The sequence below is a fragment of the Phaethon aethereus genome (assembly GCF_964289735.1).
Source record: "Phaethon aethereus genome assembly, chromosome: 13".
In the NCBI taxonomy this organism is placed as follows: domain Eukaryota; kingdom Metazoa; phylum Chordata; class Aves; order Phaethontiformes; family Phaethontidae; genus Phaethon; species Phaethon aethereus.
The window spans coordinates 16,548,809-16,573,875 of record NC_138589.1 but is presented as its reverse complement, the minus strand read 5'-3'; the positions used below and the strand labels follow the sequence as shown (position 1 = coordinate 16,573,875).

General features: G+C 39.0%; 1 protein-coding gene across 2 annotated transcripts in view; it reads right to left on the bottom strand.

Moving 5' to 3' along the window:
• Positions 1 to 25,067, bottom strand: part of WWOX (WW domain containing oxidoreductase) — a gene marked incomplete at both ends in the record, with an annotated part of 530,600 nt that overhangs the window by 193,202 nt on the left and 312,331 nt on the right. The window lies entirely within an intron of this gene.

Below are 25,067 nucleotides of genomic sequence, written 5' to 3'. Positions count from 1 at the left end.
CTTCGGAAAACTCCAAACATGTCCTGAATGTCTTCAGGTCTCATTGCAGGGAAACCAAGGGACAGAGAAGTCAACCAGAATGAACAGCCATATTTTGAACATTACCAAATTTTGCAGGGGAATGGCACTACACATGAGTGGAGATAATTTCAAGGCCTCTAACCTCCAGCACTGATCTATGAAGAAAGCCAAGCGCATTAGCCAGGGCCCCCTGGGCCATGATGTGAGATGGGAAAATAAACCAGACATTGTTCCCACATAGTGCACTGCTGCTGGGAGGTCCAGTTCCTGCCCAAATCCTTCCTCAGACAATGCACAATGTGCCCCTGATTTTGTCCATACAAGACCACGTAAGATTAAGATTTACTTAACAAGGTGTTAAAAATATTAGGGTTTTCCTAATTCGGATACTAATACTTTACACTAGGTGGGTTCCTCCCTTTCTACACTCACTATCACAACTAATATCAAAACTAATATATTATTCACTTAAAAGTTTTCATCAAAGGTTTTTACCAGTAAATTGGCGTAGATGGCTAAACTGATGGCAATGGACTTTGAGGTTATCGTTCAAAGCAACCTCTATTTTAGGAGGCATGTGTGGGAATTTACACAGTAAGGAATGCTCTGAAGGTCTTTGCTTCATCTTTGTCTTAAGTTTCTAGGATACGCATTCATGATACAAGAAGAGAAAAACTTCCAGTAAATGATGCTCATTTGCACCCTCATCTGGAGGGATCACTTCCAGAGATCGAGCGGGCGCCTTGCAGAGGCCATTTTGTTCTTGGCTTCTGCTACTGGAAGGATTCACATCATAGGATTTTTAATGATGCTCTAATACTCCATAATCCAAGCTTTAAGATGATGGAGGCCAAGTTCTTTTGTTTTCACTGACAACAAACTGCTTACAGCAGGGCTGATTTTGGTCCGCAGACCCTTGCCTGCTGGGGTCTAGACCAAAATCAACAAATCTTTTTACAAAGGCCACTGCACAGCTGTGAAACGATAACTTTCAGGCACTGCAGATTTGGGTCATATTTAACCTAATGATCTAGATGTGAAAGTCGCCTTAATCCCATTACTAACACCCCGACTCACCCTGACTGTAAAAATGTCTGCTAAATTCCTTAGAAAGTTATGTTTTAATCTGAGAATATTAATTACATTTACAATTATGACTCCTCCGTGATTTATAACCTTGCAGAAACTATTGCATTTCCATATGTGGTTTTGCCACTTTCACTTCTATATACCTATCATTTTCCATTGTTTATTTTCCTTGATTGATGGTAGGGCTTTGGAGGTTTCCCATTATGAGCTTTATAATTATCACTGGTAATAGAGAAGCTCTTCCTATTATATTCAGTGAGACTGCCCAAATTATTCATTGTAGACCATTGGTACCGGACTACAAGAAAATAAGAATTTATTTCCAGTCTCAGGCATATGCTAGATAAGAGGATGTATTTATTCCTCCATGTTTCAAAAGGATTAAGGTTTGAAAAAATAAATATCACTTAGCTTGTCAGCATGCAGAACATTATGGTGCTGAATTTAAAGTCCCTTTTCCTGGGTTAAGTACGACAAATCTAAAAACGGGAGGGAGGAAATCTCAACTATATCCTTACTCAGCTAAATAAATGAATACTATATATTTTAGCTGTTAAGCAGGTTTACAGAACAGACCGTACAAAACTGTATCTTGGCTTTAACAGTATAATGTGCTTATTTAGTGAAATGCTACAAAATTCCAGAAGTCCTTGACCCTTGGCTATTCCAGGAGCTCACTGAATACATCATCTGGGTTTTGCTTAATTACACATAATTAGGAAATGTAATTATGCTTTTAGTGTTACTCTGCCATTAGGAGTGTAGTGGACAGCAGTAACATTAGCAGGATACAGTTCTTGAAAGGAAAAAAAAAATACAGTCGATCTAAATAAACAGACAAAATATAGAAAGACTAGTAAACTCTAACATAAAAAAATAAACATTTTGCTCTTGGCAATAAAAGAATACGTATTTTAAAGGCATTTTGCCAGTTTGTTCACAGCATCATTTAATGATACACTCATTTGCATCAACAACCTGAGTGTCACCAATTTTTTTTTTTCCTCAGTTACTTTGATATGCTAACTTTCTAACATATTTATGACTTTTTATCACTATTTCATATGCTAAATTTCACCCAGTTCACAGATTGGTAAAGTGCTTTAATTATGTTATCTCTAAGAATTAAAACATTTTATTAACATGTTCTTCCCTATGCAAGTGGTTCTAACACATCATGGTTAGGAATGCTGTCTAAAATAAGCTCATTCCCAAAGCAAAATTTACATGGCTTGGTAACGTGGGAAGGCAGCTATTTCATGCCTTGATGACTGCCCACCAAAGAAAACAGAAAGTTGATGAATGCAAGTTGACAAAACAGATATAAGGGAAAGAGATCTGATCTCCTAGTACATCACGTTTCTGCTTCTTTTGTTTATCATGCTTTAACTGCCTATTATAGCAACTAGCTATAATAAAATAATACACTCCATTAAATATATTTGTTACTTGCAATGTTTGCTCAGTGCTGAGAAATATTTCACCAAAGTATGCTTTAGTAACACGGCATTTAGTCTTTCACTGGGCTTTGCCCTCCAAAACTTCATGGTAAGGACAACTGTGAAGTCAGCTGTATTCAGTCCTGAGGCAGAATGTATACGCTACTTTTTGCACGGGCCTTGGGAGAATTTTACGTTTGATTCATACCCTCTGTGTGCCCCCCGCTTGCTGTGGATATCCCTACTCCTCATCCCCACTTGGGGGTCAGGTTGAGATCATTATATATTGGCAGGAAAGACGGTGGTTTACTAGCGAGGTGGGTTGTCTTCTCGGACCGCACTCTCAACCTGCAGGGAATCATCTTCTGCCCTTTGACGACAGCTTTCCAAACCGAGCTCCATCTTGCAGGTCAAACACCGGGAGAAGTCACGCTCACAACTGCAGCCTCCAGCCGCGTGGAGGGGGCAGAATCCCGTGGCACGGGGGATGTCAGGAGCCACCAGGGGATACTTGGGGTCACCCCTCAAGTAGCAACAGGATGTGAGACCTCAGGCTCGCTGTCCCTTCCCCCTAGACAGGCAAACCAGTCCTGTAGCCAGAGGACTTCAGCAGAGGAGCACAGAAAGAAGTCACTCCGCGTGCAGCCATACGTCCCCAGCACCTCGGGGCACCCCACACCTCCTGCCGCTGCTGGTTGGTACTGGCACGGGAGGTGCAGCCACCTTGGGAAACCGAAGGCGAGACACACAGTTTGGGCAGCAAAATTTTTTAGACATCTTTGCTTTAATCTCAAGAACATCTGAAAAAAGCAACAATTTTGTGGTAGTACTTCAATTGCTATTAACAGTCTGTTTCTATGCAGGATAAGGTCTTAAATACTACAGAGGTAGGTTGATTTTTGGTTTTATTAAGAATCTAACACTCCACAAATGCTATCTATAAACCATTGGTTTCTCTTATTAAAATATTAAACAGTGGCTACATCTAAAATATCACAGCCAGATTGAATAGGATTAGATATACTCTCATCTTTTCCTTGAAGCGTTTAGCTCTGCTGCTGCGCACCCTTAAACCACGTTTTGTTCCAGAAGTAACTGCAAGAGCCATGGAGGCGTGTGAAATAACGTACTCTGTATAAGGTGCCTATCAGTTTATCAAGCTTTCAGAGCCCTTTTGAAATATGCAGTAAGCAAGCATTGCCACTACTTCTATAAAATAAATGTAACATACACTAGATGTAATCTAGACTATTTTTATCTACATTATATATCTCGTTATCTAATATAAACTACTTACATGTTATCAGATATAATTACTGAATATATTTACTATTTGGAAAAGAGTGTAGCAAAAGATATAGAATTAAGATAAAATGTAAGGGAATGCAAGTAATTCATTACTTTAATTGCTTCAAGAAGCTATGATGATGTTATTCTGATATTAAAATAAGTTCCTTAATTAATCAGCCAAACATACTGACAAGGCTCCTTAAACCCATTTTTACCAACAGCAATATTTTGACAAATGTATTTTCTGAAGACAGCATACGCTTTATAATTAATTAGAATAAATTTATTTACAAACTGCACTTTTATTTGCCATTATACCTTCTTAATTAAAACCGTTCTCATGACGCTATTTTACCACGACCCTTTATTGCAAAGGCAACAGACAGCAATCACACATTTTAAATAACAAAATAAATCTGTGCTGGCAATTTTGAACACAGTTCAACTGACAAAATAACATTGATGGCAAAAGCATGAAGAGCCCCCCTGGCTCAGGGGAAGGGACAAGTCGTGAAGGCAGGGGAGAAGGGAGGGAGTAAATATTTACGACTGCAGAGATGCACTTAACAGTGATCTATCTTCGAATTTTCATAGCAGGACACCCGAGTGCTTTGAAACATGTCCTAATCAAAAACAAGATTAAAGAAATATGTTCATAAGCAATTCCAAATGTTTCTTGAGATGCCAAGCAAAGGACACATGAATCATATTAGCTGAACACTTAGGATAAGAAGAGGGGAAAAAAACCCCCAAAAAATCACATGAAGAAACATTTGTAAACTGGGTATTTTTTATTTGCCACTACGATTTTATCTGAAGATCTCTAGTGAACTAATTACTCAGAGAAACCCTTCAGTGCTTAGGTAACAGAAATGTTTCTAAGAATCTCTGAGCATTCTCTGTTGAAGAAACAGCACTTTCACAAATACTATCCAGTGTATAGTATTGCATTGGAATTCGTGATCTTACACAGAGGTTTTAAGTCCTACATGCAGACTTTCTCTTACAACTGGACCACCCTGGATACAACATCTGGGCTTTTGGTGGCAATGACTGAGCAAAAGAAAGTGCAAGCCACAGAGTCTTAACCGGGGAGGGACATGACTCTTAATATACATTAAGAACACATAAAAATATATATGTATAGGTAAAGAAAAAATACTCCAAAAGCAAAGCCTTAGAACCAACAGCATTTAGGATCTGATTGAAATGGGTGTTAAAACGGAGAAGACATCAAAGCAAACATATCATTCATTTCCCCATCATACTTCAGCTCTGTACACTGGACGAGCTTTTAGATTTTAACAGACTGTACAACAAGATGTTTGGGTTTTAGTCTGCAAGGCTGTTCCACTGATACTGCGACACCCGTTTTTATATTGGGCCCTATATTTTTCTCCTAAAAAGTTTCTATAAATAATAAAAGTGAAAGTGCTTTCAGTTTACGAAAGGATTGTTCTAAGTACCAACTGTTGTCTGCTACTCACCCAGCAGAGCTCTATTAAACCCCCACAATTTGGCTTCAGAAATAAGAGGAGAAAAACCTTGCTGCACCTCAAAAGTGTGCAAGCTTCGAGCTGTGTCAAAGACCTTTGAACAAGCTTTATAAATGACATCCATATTTGTCCATTTTTGACTTAAATTGCTTTTGGTTCAACTGCATGCAGCACTGAATTGCCTTGATGCAATGTCACATGGAATGACATAAAACACAGAAAAAAGCAAGTTGCTGGCTAGGATTAGGAAATAAAGGAGTCACGGCCCTCGTTCACTTCAGTAAATGTTTGAGGAAATGAAAATGAAACTTCTGTTAAGAGGTAATCTCTTCGAAGCTCGATAAGAGCAGGTGACATTTTATAAGTCTCAAGTTTTTCATGTTATATTTAGCAGGTACAATGAAACAATTTACATACAGTCCAAGATCGCTCGTGTTCCTTTATTCTTTTTCAGAGTAGAGAGACATGTTCTGCAATTCATCAGGTTCTCACTGTGCAATCTGAGGTTTAAATTCAGTTTTACCCCCGAGCAAGGAATCTCCCGCACCACCTCTTTCACGCAGCAAAGGCGAAGGTGAATCCCAGCATTTGGGAGGGATGTTTTCATCTGCCCCAATCCTCCTCTTATCACTGGCATAAGCATTTCTTTAAGCTTGTAAGTATGCATTTTATACACCTAAATGCCATGTTAGTTGCTTAAACACAGAACTGGGCATCCAGTTTTGAGCTCCCAGCTTCGAAACTGAGCTTTTTATTAGCAGTTCTCCATCTTTTACCCTTGATTTTGACAATTGCCCTCATATAACTTGAGAGACATTTGTAGTCCCCCGTGATTTCTCTCATCCTCTAGATACGAGCCTCCTCTGCCCTCCTTCCGGCTCCTCCTTCCGCCTCTCCCCCCCGGACCCCCGCACGCCACCAGCACCGGCGGGGCAGCACTCGTGCAGCTGCACCTCTCCCAGCAGAGCATTTCGGGTCACGTAACCCGGGTGCACCCGAAGTGCCGTCCCAGGGACGGGCCAGAATGCCCCACGGCGCAGAGCCACCCGTGGGGTTCACCCTTTCCCGGAGTGACTGCACGCGTGGCAGCGTGGCTCTTGCACCCAAATGCAGCCTTGTACCAGTTACCAGGAAAACCTTCCCGATTTATTCTTCTTTCACCCCCAAACCGCTTCTCCCACTGTATCACAGGTATTTAAATGCTGTGGACAAACTATTCTGAGATGCATAACATTTGCAAGTACAACCACTACTTTAAATGACATTCATCCTTCCGCATATCCCGTTAAAAATCTTGATGTTCTAAAACCCCACAATACAACTGAAAAGGTAGTATCACTTTCTGCACACATTTTGATGACTCCAGGCGGGAGTATCTCATGTGAGTCTGAGACCAAGGGACCTATTAAGAGCACTTGGAATCTGGAGGCTGACTGTTTGCATGGATCTAGTTGCGGTAGTTCACATCTTTCATGTTTTATGCAAATACAAGTAACTCTGGGGTTTATTCATTGGAATAGAAGTAGCACCCACAATCTAGGCATATTTTAAAACCATCGATACCTTGTTACACACAGAAGCATCTATTTCCATGAACTCCTGGAAGGCTTAATATTTTCTAATCATCAATAAAGTATTTGAATATCTAATTTGTAATTAATTTTGCTGTTTAAAAAATCCTTTCAGAATAACATTTAAGTACTTTATATAGAATGCATATAAAAAGAGAGGGAGCCAGGTTGGGGTCACATATTTTCAAAAGTACAGAGGCTGAATCCTGTAACTGACAATGAGAAAGAAATGCAAAACTAGAACCTTGACCTCTTCCTCACTGCCACGTAGCGATTATATATTTGATGTATAGTAGTATTTAAGGAAGAAAACATTTTCAAACCAGACAGTTTAAATATTTTCATGAAAAAAGAGCAGCTCGCTTTTTTTTTTTTTGTAAGTAGGAAGTCAGAATTTGGTGTCATTCTAGTATTTCAGTGCGCATTTTTCAAATCAACCTAAGACAGAATTCATACAAGTTTCATTACTAGCGGCGTATCTAGCAGTTTTCAGTTGCTCTGGAAAGTCTTCCCTCTGCTTCCTATCAAGCAGACATGAGGTTAACGGGAGAATAAGGACATTATTAATTCCCAGCATAAAGACCTACATTCAGTGCCTCACAGGGTGACTATGAGCTGCACAAATGATTTTTCAACAAATGCAGATATTTATATTATTATATTATTATAATAGCAAGAGGCTTGTTGAAGGAGATGATAGAACGTTTGTGACAATTTGAGTGAACACAAATGAAAACTAATGTTCATACGCCAGCAGTTTCTTTTTGGTATTTTTTATACCGTTATGCTAATATTAAAAGAGACAGCCTGACTTTACTTCAGTCAAGACTGATACCTGTAAGAAATTCAAGACGAAAAAAATTAAACACTATGATGCAATGTGCTATACCCATATATATTGCACACAATGAAACAGGGACAATTTGTTTTGGAGCTTAATAAATATCTTCAGTAGAATGACTGATTTGTAGGAGTCAGTAAATATCCCCGGTCTGATATTTAAGATGGCAAAGTCTTCAACACCTAATAAGAGTTTTATCAACGAAAAGTATATTGAATTTATGCATTAAATGAACATCTCAAAGAGACAAGCAGTTCAGATTTGATCACATGTATTTTATTAGATAGAGCCACAGCTTTGTACATCTGCATATTCAACAGCAAGATTAAGCTAATGCTGTGAATGGAAACCGAATGAACCCGTGGCTGTGTTTCTGTGAAAATGTATGTCTTTTAAATGGATATTTTATTTCTAAGACAATGAGTAGCAGTTTTTAGTGATGAAACCCCATCTTCCCCTCCAGATAAACCAGTTGAACTGGTCGAGGGATGGAGGAGGAGGCAGGCAATGGGGAAGCTGTGCAGCCACCAGACACTGCGGCCCCTTACAAAGCCCAAAGCTCTCCGGGGTGTCTCTGTGCACTCAGGGGGAAATGCAACGCGGGGACGTAGCCAGAGAGCTTTGCTAGAGGAGAGTGTGTGCCCAAGCCTGGCGCAGTGCTCCCTCTCACACGCTGACATGTGCTGCCCACATCCTTAACCTCGGCTCTTCCGGGGAAAACACAGAGTAGCTTCACGCCAACTACAGCAGTTTGAGATTTTTCTTTAACCTCTAGCAAGAGGAATTTAATTTAAAGCAGACATTTCCCACACACTGTTCAAGGATCCCATGTCGGAAGCGAGACCTGTGTGAGTGCACGCAAACTGGGCACTGAGCAGCGATGCACAGATTTGCGCCTAGAAAAAAAGAAGTATCAAATGTAGATTTCCTTCTGAAAGCATGACTGTTTCAAGTAAAACATATGTGAAAACTAAGGACAATAGAAGTTCATAAACTAGTCTCAACTCAAACAAAACCCGATTGGATTCTGCATATCTATAACTGCACGCTTTTTTCCCCCGTAGGAAGCATACGGTTGCATTCAAACTCGGGACATTTTTGTCCTAGCTATGTCACAGATTTCAGGAGTGGCTTTGCATAAGTCATTTGGTCTTTGTTCAGTTTGAATGCTGCAGAAGACGCTAGCCTACTGCATTTATTTTTCTCTTTTTGCAGCAGGGAAATACAATACTCAGAGTAGCATAATAATTTATGTATCAAGCAGATGTGAAAAAGACAAGATCACAACCTTTACATCCAAATCTTGTTCCACTAATACTGCTAACATCCCATGTAACATACTTGCTTCAGTACAGCGATACATTTGTTTGCAATGATTGTTACATTGCTTTTGATTAATAATTAAAGAAAGATGCCTAACCCAGGAGGAAATCTTAGGGAATGACAGAAACATCCATTTATGATGGCAAGGAGGTAAAGTAGTACAGCAGTCCCAAGAGATCAGCCACAGCTCAGATGTTACCTCCAATACATGCTGATGCCGTCCTGCACTGTCAAATAAAACTGAACAGCACAATAGAGATATGTGACCAAAACTGTCAGCACCGATAGGTATTGCAGAAATTGTATTAGGAAAATGGATGTACTAAGATTCAATTTTTGGATTGTATAAAGGTTTAATTTGGTGACCTTGTAGGTCTCCTGGTGGAAGAATGGAGAGATCCCACAGTATTTAAAGAAAAAGAAAAGAACAACCCGTTTTCTGGTAATGCATATTTATCCCTTTATTTGCAATCCAGCTGACTGAAGATAAAAACTAGCCTCTACCTCTTTGTTTCACTTACCTTTTCTTGCACATAATGACCAAAATCACTGCTCATGATTCCTCTGCGCTCGTGTGGGGAGGAGGAAAGGGAAACTCTCATTTAAAATTTTATGATAATGACATAATGCCAATAAATCTGCGGGCACCAACGCATTTCTCTGCACAAAGATACTATAAAAACTTGACAACTAAGTCCACAGGTGAAGTGGATGCAAATTTAATTGCTACTTATCATTACTTTGGACCTTTAGGCATATTTGTGCTTCACTTGAATCATATCTCCAAGGTCTGAAGATCTTCCTGCGGAGGCTATAGGTAGACACTTCTCATGAACAACACACATCCTCCAGTTGCCTTCCTGCCTTTTCCCATCATCATACGCGGCCGCCTCCACAGTCTACCAACAGAAAAGTTCGCAATAGAAAATCCTCTAATTCATTTTGGTTTTCTGGGTTAGCGTAAACTCGGTCTGAGCCAGCGCTCCCACCTCAGCCTGCAGTGCATGACGGGGTTCAGCCCCCCCCGGGAGGGAGCGGAGCAGCGAGGGAAGGGGCATTTGAGAGGCAGAGAGGATTGTATTTGCAATCCTGGATCTAGTCTGTCCGCAGCCTTCAAGGGCACTGATGTTACAGCGAACAAAACTTTAAACCTTTCTAAACACATCCATCACACAGGTAGGCTGCATTTTCCAATTTGGTATGATATATGAACCTAGGATTAATCAGCATGCATTGGAAAAAAAAAAATCAAACACATCAAAATTATTTCAACCACCTGCACAATATCTCTTGATTGTCAAAATACATCTCCTGGCTGACAAATGGTAACAAGATTTCACATTAGAAAAAATGTGCTGTTGATGGACTTAAATCATACTGTCCGTTATGTACTGCTGTCGCCTTTTCTCACAAGGCCACTTAAGCAACAAAGTGATAATACAGTGTAGAAGAACCAAATTTATCACACTTCACCACAGCCTTCTACACTAACGTGCGGCATAACAGCACGGCAGGCTCAAGTGCGGCTTCCTCCTGAGTGATCTTTTAATACTTTCACCGTACGACTTCGCATGCAGGTTTTGTCAATGACTTTCAGAGGGAAAAAGATGCTCCGCTTCCCCTCCCGTTCCACCGACACTTGCACGAGCAAAATGGCAGCACAGCAAACGCACCAGGGAATTAAAAGTCAACACAGGGCGCTCTGCTAGTTCATACATTGTTTTCAACAAGACTGCAGAGGTGAACCTGAAGGTAGCTTTTGGCTTTGGAATCAGAGTGTCGGTTATTTATTTATTTGCAACGATAGTGATGGAAGACCCGGAGGACGGCTGCTCATTCCCCTTTACTACGGTCTGTTAGCTCCAAACACAGCAAACAGCCAGCAGACACGCTTTGCCCTCTGCAGCAAGCACGGGTAACACGGGTGCGCGCAGACCTTTTGAGAAAGCAAGTAGAGTTTGGAAGTAGCCTTTGAAATACGTATCATACGGACTGTGTGTCACACGTGATATGATACGGAGCCCTCACTGACTTCAGGAGCCACTGCAGTTCCCAGCTCTGCAGTGTCACGTATTCATTCCCTCTGAGTCTGCTAAACACATTATTGCAGGATAAACTTACGATGCAGTAGCTTCAAATCACAGTGCGTTTGTGGAGAGCCATTTCTGCTATATCCCTCATAACAATCATCACGGCTGGCTATAATTATCTGTATAGACCAAGGAGAACGATGGCAGTGATGAACTAGGAAAGATGACAAATAAAACTCACGGCAGCAGTAAATATCCCATTCTGGTGTTACGCAGAACAGCTGAACAAAAGGCTTGTCAGCATTTAGTCACGTTTCGTTTCTTTGCTTTTAGAAATACTATAAAATTATTTTTAAAATCGCTACGAATGAAAGGATGAAACTTCATATATGGTTTTTAGCCTAGGAGAGTATGGTTTTTGCAAAATGTCATTAAAAACAAACAATGGGAATGTAGCCATCCTGGGATCCCTTCTGTTTAATGATGTTGGCTAAGTTGTGTTTCTGAGTGGAAAAACACAAGCTCTTTTGGAACAATGTGTTTTAGGAGGAGGTGGAATAGAGGTCAAATTTAAACAAAAAAGAATAAAAAAACATTAAGAATGCAATTCTGCATTTAAAAGCTTTTGTCTTCCAGTGCAGTTTGCAATTCGGTATATTTACGTGATTTTTAATATCTTTCTAATCAACAAATTATTAAAACCAGCTACTGTGTAATGCATGTCCTGTTCTCATAACATTTTTATACAAAATCTGCACTTATTTATATTAACAGTGTTGAGTTCATATGACAGAACCTGCCTGGCACTTGAATACTCTTTATTGGCTCCTCTGTTATTAATATTTTCATATTCGTGCATATTTTCATATTCATGCATATTTTCAACCTTTTATAGAATTATGACATTAATACAGAACTAGATATAAAGTTTGTAAACGTAATACTTAAGTTCTGACTTATAATGGGTAAACCCAAAGCATTTCAAAGTCATTCTTACGTGTCTCAATTTTTCTAGCCAACTGCAGCCTATTTGTTTAAGTTTATGCAACCTCCCAGGACCCTGACAATGACTAAGCACAATAGGGACAGTTAGGAAGGGCGTAGGTAGAAAATTAACTCCGATTTTGCTTATTTTTGTTGGTTTAAGGCAGAACCTTCACCTTATTTTAATGCTTTCTTATTCCCTACCTCACAATTCAGAGAGAATGAAGATATAATAATGTGATAATTGAGTGCCTTCACAGAGCCCACCAGTGCATTACAACTCCAACATGCAGAATGCAAACATCTGCTGGCATCATTAAACCATTTCTATACCCTACATACCAAGACTTGACCCTGTGACCATTTCTACCATTAGATTTGAATGACCTCAGCAAAAGAGCTGAAAGGCCAGAGTATTAATTCACAGAACCACAAGCTCAATTTAAGATTTAATTTGAGATAACTAAGAGGAACTGAAAGTGTATTCAAACTTATAAGTGTGGAATAAAAGATCTTACCCTGTTTTTCAAGTTAAATATAAATTCAATTATTTTTAACAGATTTATTCACAACTTTACAAACAAGGCCAATGTTCTTTCAGCATACCTCCAGCTTAATATCTGGCAATACGATGCTTCTGTTTAGCAATATTTTTCCTAATTTATGAATGTCTTTCCTACAGGGATTTTTCTGTATTCTGATTACATCCCTAAGGGGAAAAATGCTTCATTTATGAGCTATTCCCACCACACAGCTTTGAAACACTCACTTTTATTCTAACTTAAATTAGCTAAAAGCCTATTTGTTCAATCACGATGGTCTTACATCTAAACTCTTAACATGACAATTGAAATATCTGAAAAGTCTACTATACAGTGCATAATAAATTATACAGTGTTTAAGATCTTCATCTGGATCTTTGGTGTGCTTTACAGTGCAGGTTGTACAGACACATTATGCGGGTACGTATGCACACACTTTATGCGTATTACCGTGTCTACAAAACTTTACAAAGGCCAGAACGACAGAGATGCAGTCTAAGCGCAGAGCTGTGTGCCAGGACCGGGCACTGCACCTTCACGTCACCTGCTCTCTGACCCCGACACATCTCCTGAAGATTCATCCCGATACCCTAATCCTAAACCTGTTCCATTCATACGGTTTTTTCAGGTTTAAATCACCCTGCTTATTACGTCAGCTCTCTCTTGTGTTGGGAAATCGTGGTGCTGAGACGACACATGAATCATTTCACTGGCCCGGGTGCAGGATAAGCACATTAGTCATGACTGCTGAAGTCATGGGTGACATTACAGTGCTCGTTCCCATCGTGAGAGAGTGCTGCTCGGGGGAGAAGGCAAGGCAGGCAGGCACAGAGTAACGCAACCCCTCCTGTTGAAGGGATCACTCCCATGTTCATAGGACAGACACAAATACCTTCGACCAGCAAACTTGTTCAGCCGAGGAGCTCTGGCTGGACTTTGCCGCTGCACAACAGCGCAGGATGAAGATTCTATCCTTCATGGCTTTGCCACTCGCATATCGTCCCTGAGTTCGCTACGGAAAAATGCTATATAAACTCTTGGATCGCATCTTTACTTATTTCATAACTAAAAGTAAGCTACAGAAATTATACAGCTATGTCTACACTGCCCTCAAAGTTAATTTTACACCATATTTTAAAATTACTGTTCTTAAGCCAAGCATTTTGTGGATGAGCAACCCTACAGCCTGGTGAGCCTTGCTTATGCCTGAATTTAGTCTAGGACACAACAGAATATAATGCAGTGTAATTAGGAAATTTGAAATCACCTATGGAAGATCAGACATTGTGCGGGAGTGAGAGGAAATCTTACAAAACTACAGTGACTTATTAGTTCTGGGTGAAAATGTTTTCTATGTGATTAGGACACAATACACATGGAGTAAAATTACTTAAAAAGCACAACCAAAATCACAGCTCCCTAGTGTTGCCAAGTATAACATCAGTCTGTTCAGCACAGAAATACCGTACAGATTTTTCAAACAAAGAGCATCCCCTTGTATGAACACCATAATCAAGATGTAAGGGGTCAGACACACTGCTTGCTTTACCTGAGGGGAAAAGAAAAACATGTACGCAGATCCATTTAGCACGATATCGTATGTATCATATCTTACTTTTTCTTTTTCCCTGCCTTCTCCCTTATAGCCCTCCTGTTTTTGAAGAGAAACATTTATCGCTTTGCTCCTAGGTGTAAAAAGTGGCTATGGCTAGGTAGGGCAGGTTAAAATTTTCTTTGACTCCTCAGCACATTTGTCATGCAGGCTGTCTGCCTGCCGAGGAAACCTTTTCACCTCGGGCTTATTGTGAAGACATACCCCATGAGAAAGGAATAAGGTGAAAAATGATGATGTCACTAGGTTGTTGCAAGGTTAGCACACCCTTAAATGGAGTGATGGTAAATGAAGCAGCTGCTCAGCTCCCTACATACATGACATTCATCCTCCCATCCTATAAAAGTGCAGGACTCTGTGAGGACTGAGCACAAACTACTTGTTGACATAATTAGTGCTGGCTCAAGGGCTCTTTCTAATAGCCAAGTTGGCTGTATTTTGCAAGCTTTCATTGGCAAAATTCAAGTAAAGTTCAGCCAAGTTCTGTATCTATTTTGTTTTGTGTCTTATGTGTTTCCCAACTTGGAAAAAAGAGCCAAGATTTCCTGGTAGCTTTTCAGTTTTGTGGTAGTTGGTATTTTAAGATGATATTAGCTTTTAAAATACACAAACATTTTTGGGAAGTGCAACACACTAGAAGGGGATAGAGATTATAAACTCACAAGAAAAAATACAGGAAGAAGATTATTAATGAGTCTTGGCTTGTTAATATGTCAATAGCAGACTTTCTGCATATAGCACAAGGCTTTGAATCTGTTGTCCCTTTTGTTTTCCTCTGTTCAGAGAGAGATGAAATTATCTCAAACAAAAGCAAAGAATCTAAAGAAACCATTTTTCCATCATTTCTTTTCTTCCTTAGTTTCATTAAATGTTGAGTAAATTGTAACCAATTTGACTTCTGCAGTTTCATATAATTGTGTTTGGATTGTGGGACAATGAATGTTTATTTGCCTTCTGTGCAAGGTTTGTTCTAGTTTGCCAGAATTCTTCGGTCCGGAACTTTTAGTTGCTCATAGAAAATAATTTATGCGAGAAGGGGTTTTTTTTCCCCCCATTTCTTCACATTACTTCAAGTCTGCTCTACTTTGCAAACAGTTTCTAAATGTCTTGGTAAGCAAAATTAGATAATGTAGTTTCATACTGCAATTTTAATTTAAAGGAAAGGAAATCAGTTAGCTGTGCAATTACGCTAACTGTAACGCACATTCCGTTACATTGCTTGGTGGCAATAATCCACCCTTGGGTCACATTCAATTGTTTCACTTTTATCAGTGACATAAGGGGGTATCCTATTCCACACAGTAGTTTGTAACGCTTTTTACTAAAACATGCTTACAACTGTTGCAAATATTAACACATTCCATGCAGCAAAGACCAGTTTTTAACTGAAGATTTTCCTTCTTTTATATTTTTAAATACATATACATTTGCATGCTGCATACAAGACACAAACCAAACCCGGAAAAACCTCCAAGGTGAAAATCTTTCTAAAACTCCCAGTGTTGCTCCCACTCTTCTATTGTTATTTTGAAAATGGCCACGTTAATGACTTTCTTTGTAAGATCTCATTTTCTACTTTCTTATCCCTGCCCCAGATCTGCCCCCAAATGCCGCTGAGAAGAAGCCTTCTCACCGACTGAAATAAACACCGTCTCCAGCACACGACGTACTGAAAGACTGCACAGTTAAAGCAAACCAGCAGAAAAAAAACCACTTTATATAGACACAGGAATCTTTGTATATTTTAAGGCAAAACACACTTGTATTAAATATGTATATGCCTATGCAAAATATTGTCTGTAAGTATATAATTTTGTATATATTTTCAGGATTTGCATGAGAAAAGACCAATGTTATGTCAATATTAAGCTCTCCTATAGAAATGTGTGCTTCAGTGTCTTCCTTGTTATTACTACCGGGCAAATACATTATAAGTGTTTTTCTGTTTGATGATCAAAAATTTTGTAAATAGTAATTTTGATATTGCATTTAACCAGATTTTGTTACGATTTCTGTATTGGGTTTGTCTAATACATTGCAACCGTGAAAATTAAGCAGATGCAGAACTCACGCCGTTGTTGCGAAACCCTAGAAAATGATGGCATGTTTTGTGTTCACACACCATCAGTAACACCAAGACACCGACTTCTCAATTAGAAATAATACATTACTTTCATAAAGGACTGTAGGTTTCCACCCGCCCCCCAAGAATATTATTCACTGACCAAACATAACATACATTCGTACATGATAAGAGAATCACTCAATAAAAATTAAATGATAACATTAACGCAGTCATTAACAGCAGACCTTTCCTCTACTAAGACAGCCTCACCAAGCATATGGCATAGCTCAGGGAGAATAGCAAATAGTCACATTCTTGAGATAGCATGCAGTTTTCTGGCTTGTTTAATAAACTCTGAACTACATTTCAGGCAGGAGAAGACAAATGTCAAAGAGGAAAATGTGAGGCTTCATTTTCACAGAAATTTCTTTCTAAGTAACAAGAAAAATAAATAAAATACATAATATAAGATAAAATTCAAGTAAATTAAGAAGTTGTTAAATAGAATCAACACTGCTTGCCAGAGAGGAACCCTACCCATGCCAGAAAGCAGCCCTTGGAAGTACTATCTAAACTAAGTGATGTGCACTTAGTGTATCATACAGGTTGTTTACTTGTATCCCACAAGACTATACGTGATGTTGCATTTGGCGGTTCCTATCAAGAAAAGCAGGACATGAAAAATAATCCTCCTGCGTGGTGAAGTCTGCTTTTCATCTCCCAGGACAATTTCGAAGGTCTGATGCAGTCTTTTGGGAGTCTCACAGCTTTCTGTACGCTGTTATGACGTAAATACAGATTATAACTTTTCACGCTTTGCTTTGCTCTATTTCTTATACGACTGTGCTATGGTAACTCTGCTCCCTTCCTGCAGCTAACAAGCTGATCACCCTAAATGTCTGTTCAAACGTCGCAAAAAAGCACAGTTAGCTCTAATATAGTCGCCACAACCTGCAGGGGAACTGGGACCTGCGGTCCCAGACAATTTGGCAATCTAAGGAGGGCCCGCAGAGAAATCTGAAAGAATAATGTGGGTGTGTCCTGGTATATTCACATAAATTACTATTTCTGTTTAAAATAGCGCGTGGTGACCAGCATGGTAAATCTCAGGTTTAAGAAACTGGACCATCTCCTCTTCAACAGCAGTGTCACTTGGAAGACTGAGTTACAGGTTAATTAGTTGTACTTTATGCAAAGTAGATTACAACAAATAAATACTTTTTTGTACAAATTCAACTGAAAAACTAAATAAAGCTTTTTACATTAATTGTTCACTAATTTAGCCTCATCTTATCTCTGCTGTGTTAAGTACTACTGCATCTTTCAGATTATTTCTTTTAAAAATAAACCACAGAATAATTTTGCTGGGGCAAAATGGTATGAATGGTGATAAATGGCTGAGAGTAATATGATTTGTGTCATTATTGGAGGGTGTATGCACACTATCAGAAGAGCTTTCATGACAAGGAAGGTTCTGAAATTCAAAAATGTTTAATAAAATGTAAACTTTATAATCTTCCAGGTATTTATCCTGCTGCTAAATACTTCCAAGGGCCCTGGCACACATGTAAAAGAGCAATGGATATCAGCAGGGAGCATTTTCTAACTCAAAAAGTTAGAAAGACCACTTTCCCTAGAGATATAATAGCTGTTAAATCTGTCAACTTAAACCTTAATGCGTAACATCTAAAATAATCTCTATTCTCCTAGCAGACAGCCTGTATGAAAATTAATGCAGTAATAATCCGGTAGACAGCAACTGGCAAGAATTTAAGAGATACAAGACCCCAACCAACTCAGCCTGTTGGGAGGTTGTTGCCAAAAATGACTGCTTCACAAATGAAGATATAATTTTCTCAGAATATCAGAATACTTTTAGCTGAAGTCTCAAGTGATGGAGCTTTGTCTCACTATAAACTTGCTGGGGAATTACTCGTGTGGGTGTATTTCTGCACGAACGCGTGCATCCGGCGCTACACACACACCGGCAGACGCACTCCCAAAGGAGCTTGCTACTTCAAACACAGCGTTCAGATTCGTGGCAGCTCACAGCGTTGCGGCGTTCAAGGTTATTAGTGCAAATGAGTATTCTTTAAATACAGTACTGAATTTTCCCCCAAAAAAAGTATTTTTGCCTTGACCAAATATATCCAGCCATCCTTTCGAACGGTGAGCACTGAGCCCAAAGCTGCTTGTGTCAGCGGTGACAGCAGGGCCAGCAGCAGGTCAGCATTCAGCTAACCCAGGCTTTTGGGTTTGGGAGCTCCAGGGCAAGGGATGTACAGTCTGGGACGCACACACGCATGCACACACATGAAATAAGCAGCGCTTGCGGGGCCCTAGCGAGTTCTGTTCCCCAAAGGTTGCACTTCTTCAGACCTCTGCAGTCTCTAATCTAGACAAACGACCTAGTCAAAAAAAGCAACTGTAAACTAGCTGTGCGTGCTGACATTGCACAACTAGCAGGGAGAGTGAAATGTGGAGGAGGCAAAAAAAATAAAGGCGGGGGGACAAAGCAACAACAAACCAAACCAAAACCAAACCCAACAGCCTAGGGTTTGGGCCTCCTCCCTAACTTGGCTGACATGATACATGAAATTAATGTTGACACATTAAAGTACTACACATTGGTTTGAAGTAAACAAATATCAGAAAAATCTGACTGATTTAGAGCAGAAGGAATTAAAAAAGGACTTTGAGATAATGGTAAACTCATCGTTTAAAAAAAGAAAAAAAGAAAAAAAAAAAGTGACCGGGAAAAACAGTGACAGCCAGCACATCTCTTGTATTTTACATGCTTATACCCCCAGTTGCCCAGAATGGGAATGCATGTTCAGTGAAGTTAGAACAGGATTATTTCATTCTCTAGCAAAGCCCAGCCAGAATATTGTGTCACCACCTTATAAAATGATATTAATATAGCACTTGAAAAGGTATTAAGAAAAGCAGAGAAGCTGATTCATGGACTAAAAAGTGTGAGCTTATAGGACCTGAGTTCACACAGCTTAGAAAGCAGATATTTAAACAGGAATTTGAAGAGTATTATGTATATATAACGGAAACTTTAAAGTAAAAGAAGCCAGTTGCACTTGCCTATTTTAAGAAAATACATTAGGGACAATAATGAAACCTGAAGAAAATACACATTTAAAATAAATTGAGACACTCTGGCATAAAGAATATTGAGGAACAAAATACCCTTCCTTAGTCCAATGAAGTCTTTACTACTTGTCAAGGACAGGGAGGAAGGTACTTTCTACTGACTGAATCTAGGTCACATGCTATTTCATCCAAAAGGCAGAAGAAAAAAAACAAGACAGAAATAGTAATTAAGCAATGCCCAGAAGTGACCAGTCGTGCTGGGAGGAGATAGAAAGCTTCTGCACTTCAGGGAAGTTGCAGCGCTCTGTGCTTTCACTGCTGGTTAGTGTAGGAGGAGAGAGAAGCCAGAGATTTCTTTTCTTCCTCTCACTCACAGCTCTATCTCCTTCTTGGACTAAAAGTCTTGACAGGAGTTTCCTGGGCACCACCTGGCCTTCACCCAAGCTCATGGGGTGCAATTCTGAAGGGTACCAAGACAGGCCCAGAAACTCTTTTCTTCATTTGCCTCCTTCATGCCAGCACAAGGTACGGCTATAATCTAAGCCAAAGTGAGTCCCTATCTGCTAAAATAAAAGAGCGCAACCTTCAAGTGCTCATTCATTTCTTTTAACCACCACTTTTCAACATTAAGGATTATTAACTTTAATGCCATTGGTGAGAAACTTTATTATGTTTTCAAGAAATTGCTTTAAATCAAAACTGCAGATAAGGCATTTTTCTCCCCTCAGAATTACATGGTTGTGTTGGCAACCAGCAGGAATCCATTTGAGCAATAGAATTACCACCTCCTGGAGGTGAAAAATGGGACAAAAGCAGGAGGAGTGTCTCTTTCTTAAAAGTCAAGGGAAAAAGGGCAAAACAAGAAGGAATGGCAGCCCCAGGAATGGGAAAAACTAAACAATCTGCTGTTGACTTAAGCCTTAAGGGAAATTATCCTAACATAAAATAGCAGCAGTCTTGTTTTACAGAGTTTTTACAGCAAAGCTGCAGAAATCAGGGACAGAAAAAGTAAATACCCCCTTTTCCACTCCAATCACAGTCCAAATGGACTCAATATCACTGCAAGATTGTGAGGTCTCAGTGAAATCAGCAGAGCTGGACCATTCGACGTCAGTAAATTGACCCCATGTTTCAACAGCAAAGAGGCTGTAGCAGTTTTCATGAACATGAATGTTCACACGCCTACAATGCTTTTCGTGAATGAGCTATAACTCTTTAAAGTGAAACAATAAAAAATTAATAAAGATATCCCTGTCTGAAATTATGATACTTGTGAGAACTTTTTAGTGTCTGGAGTACAATACACAGTTGGCTTCCAAGTAAGTATCATGAGCACAGAGTTAAAAAAAATGTGTCATGCAGTCAAGGTTTAAGAAGAAAAACAACCTTCTGATTCTAGGTCTATTTTCCTCCCACAATTAACAAAAGTTTACGTAGGTGTGCAAGAGTCAGCAATACATGCATGATAACATTGGTATAAATGTTTTATAACAAAAAAAGGATTTTGTTTTTAAGTTGACATTTCATTTTAAAGATTTTGCAAAATAACTCTTTGCTGGGCTGATCCTCCATCCTATTAAAGCTTACAAAGACTTTTTATCAGAGTTATAAAGCCACTGAAAAGAGAGACGCTTTTATGGACACTACATTAGCTATGGTATTCTGAACATGGTGCAGCAGTATAGACCAGTAATATTTCTTCTTTGTGTAAATGTACAGCACAGTATAGGCAGTACGCATGGATAGTCACAAATCCCTAGCATTATGCCAAGATGACAGAGTACTTGTCTTTTTTTGTTCTTGTGCTGTAATTTATCTTAAAAAAAATGGACTCAGGTTTTCCTGCATGCTAGGAAAAGTGTCCAAGAGAACGTCATAATGGCATTACTCCTGCTAGAAAAGCTAATCTACTTTACGCTGTCCTCCTTTACGAGGTACTGTCACTTCCCAGAAACAAAAGTATCCGCATAACACTTGCTGAAAATAAGTTGTAAAGCACTGTCAGTTGCTCTGCAGAAAACTGCCAATTATATCACACGCTTTTCTTTCCTTCACTTACAATACATGTCATGTTTGATGAAAACTGTGCCATGGCCTTGTTTAGGCCCACATCATACAGATGTTATGCCATTCTTGATGGTGGAAAGAGACCATATATGCAGTAATAAGGATCCAGGAGAGTGGCCCTCTTGCACAGAATGATACCCACAGCCAGTGCAGTACCATGACTTCGCATAGCATATTATATCCTCTTCAGTAATGTACAACTCTGGCTGCCATTTTAATACCAGAAGTATTTCAGCCTTTCGTATCATGACTTATCCAAGCTGCCTGATTTTCTTCTTAACTTCGTCTTAAACTCATTTTAACTCACGTTTTTATTTCTTATATTTCCCATGCAAGGTTTAGGGTGTCTCAACAAACTTTTATACTGACTACATTGAAAAAATAAACTTCATTAATTAAAAAGATTCCAAATATCAGATGGACACTTCATAAAATTCATCAGATAAAGACTTGCTCATACACACACACCAGTATCTTTTGTATTTGTTTCCACCTATTTTTTTTCTAGACAGAATCTTTAATTCCCAACTTTGTGGCACCCCAGTGGCACAGATGACTTGTTCACAGAATAAACACCCATTTGCTCTTGGTTTTTGTTCATTCCCATTTCTCGAAAAATAACATCTTAATACCAAACAAGTTCATAAAGGCCAAGGGTGACTATGTGATTCAGTTATAGGAAATAAATGTTTACAAAACATACAAGAATATAGGGACTATGTAGAAATTAATATCTGGAATTCAATCATACTACACCAGACAGTAATGTCAGAGAAGCCACCCTTACTGAAAAATCTATTGTTTGTCATCTTTGAATCTGAGCTGTTCTTTCAAGAGGTTTTTTCCACATGCCTAAATATAGAAGCTAAAGAACATCACCAGATAACAGGAATTTAGCAATACCTCTGGCAACTGGTGGCGTTAGGTGACATGGTAAGCAGTACTAAATAGCTTACTTTGCGGCCTAAAAAAGGGGATTAAAAAAAAAAAACAAAAGAGGTGTTTTTTTGGTCATTTTTAGAATACAAAGTTACTGTGACATACTGAATTATTCTATTGACATAGAAGTTTCTTTTATGTTTCCCAGCCAACTAAGAGGTTCCTATATAGTACATTGAACGGCAAGAAGAGCAAGACGTAAGGCAAAAAAATACTAGAGGAAAGGACATGGCAGACGACAGCCTTGGTATGAACGGAAAGGAGATAAATAGTCATTGCTGAGGACAATAAATGCCTTCAGTACCTCTCAAGATTTACATCCTATTTGGAAAGCACCTACAAACCCAAGATTCCTAATAGGTAGAGTCACTTTATCTGGTCTAAGCCTTACATAAAATCTTACTGTGCCCACATACATTATATTCCACAGTCTCTTCATTTGGGCTGCTTCTGTTTGTCCTGTTAGAAAGTAGAACCACCTTGTTGTTGGGGGTCTCAGATCAGTTGCCTCTCCTAACGCAGCCTATTACAAGCAAAGGAATCTACATCACAATGAAGTGACACTGAGAAAAAAGATGTCTTCTAGTCTGCTGAGGTTGGATGGCTTTGTTCTTTCAGTTTTTCTTTTATGGTTTCTCTAGATCTTTTAGTAGAACAATGAACTACTCAGTACCAAATGTTAGGTCTGTTCCTGCCAATTTAACACTGCTTAGTTTAGAGCTTTCAAATGATTACTTCAAAAATATTTTCTGGTTAAGACTACATATTTGCCCTGTGAACATCTGTTTAGAAGCACAACACGGATAGAGCGCGCTAATTACTCTGGTACACAGAAAATGCCTCCGCTGACAATGTATAAGCTCGTATTTTTGAGAAATAATGATGAACAGGCAAACCTAAAACTTTTAGCAACACTGTTCTGTTGATTCTGATCATGGGTCAAAGAGAAGGCAGTGGATTCCAGTAACGTATATCCTGATGTTATAACATGTCCTTTCGCTTATATTTTATCAAAAGCATTCCTATCAGATTGCAGTTTACATTGCAAGAACACACCTGCCGCGTTCTGTAAAATCAGTCAATTCGATTTAGTTTTCAATGTACTATTTTACACAATGCTTTTCTAGATGTTTTCTTCCAGTGACTTACATTTCAGGGATCAGCAATGGACTTGAAAGAAAAATGCTGGTAGAAAACTTGAGCATGAGTGTACGCTGTATGCGCACACACCCATGCACACTTCTATAATTGCTCTGTCATCTGGCTTCAAAACCATATTCCCTCTACCCAGACCCCCAAACAAATCCATAAATAGAAAGGGTAAAAGACATTAAAGTCCAGTATCTCGTCTTCTCTCTGAGTAAGCTCTTCCCTGTGAAGAGCTGGCACCATTCAATTCAGGCTGCACATTGCTGCCGTAAATGATAAAAAGTCCTATGAAGGAATGTGAATCCACATGCCTGTGTATTCGATACATTTAAATCAGGTCATATAGTCACTGTTATTAATTAGAAACAGTGTTGAAGTAAAAACATTTTAAATAAACCCAGGGACTGAATGTTAAAGCTGTCATTTTTTACACGGCCTCATGATTCAAGGATTAATGGACCTTAAAACAACCATAAACCACCGAGGCCCCTGATCTGGTTTGGAAGAATAAGAATAGTTTTATTTCTGCTTCAGTCTGCCAGTCTTAAATTCATTGTGTGTCAGTGGGCACTGCAAACACTTTTAAGTATTTTGACATTGTGGTATAGGATGCTGTTAATCTGTTTCCTGCCTGACCTTCACCAGTTCTCTGCACCTTGCGATTCATAGAAAAAAGAAAAGCAAGCAAACTAATGAAAAAGATATATATAATACATACACTATATATGCATACACAAATACTGTCATATAAAGCTGGAATAATATTTGAAATATTTATACTTCACTTTACCAATAACTTTTTCACAGAAGCCTTTTCTGTATCTGTTTTTTTTCAGTTACAACGTTTTATCATATCTATGAATGGATGTAAGGTATAATGCTTGTTGCAGCTATAATTTTTGTTTCAGAACAAAAGGTTGCAGTTTTAAAGTAAGATCAAGTATGCAGAGTACATTTCTGGAAGGCCAATAAGATGAAGTAATCACTGCTACTTGAAAAAAAAAAATAACAATATTCAGCAGTACAATCACAATGGATGCTTGGAGTTGTGATTACACTGGAATTCAAGTATGTGCAGTTATTACTGGATACAGCAGTGGGATACCGAACTAAGCAAAATAAGGACTGATAAGCAGCAAAAAACATTATTTTATCTATTTTTAACATTATCTGCTGTGAAGGTCAGACTTTCTGTGGTTTAAGGATCAGAACAATAAAGCTGGAAACTTGGATGCTTTCAAATTCCAACTCTCTTTCTAATAGCCGACTTTCTGAGTGCCCCTAAAAAAGGTGCTTGACCAGGTTTTACTTCAGTCACACGACCTGGGAAACTGGGAACACAGAGCAAATGTAGCATGTGAGTGAAGCCTAATTTGGTACATAAAGTACCCATTAATTTTCACTATTTTCTAGCATATATAATGCCTTTGTCTTGACTGCTCGTCAGCTTGGAACTGTAGTGCACCATCTAAAGAGAACTTTGTTTCATCAGTTGTTTGACTGACTT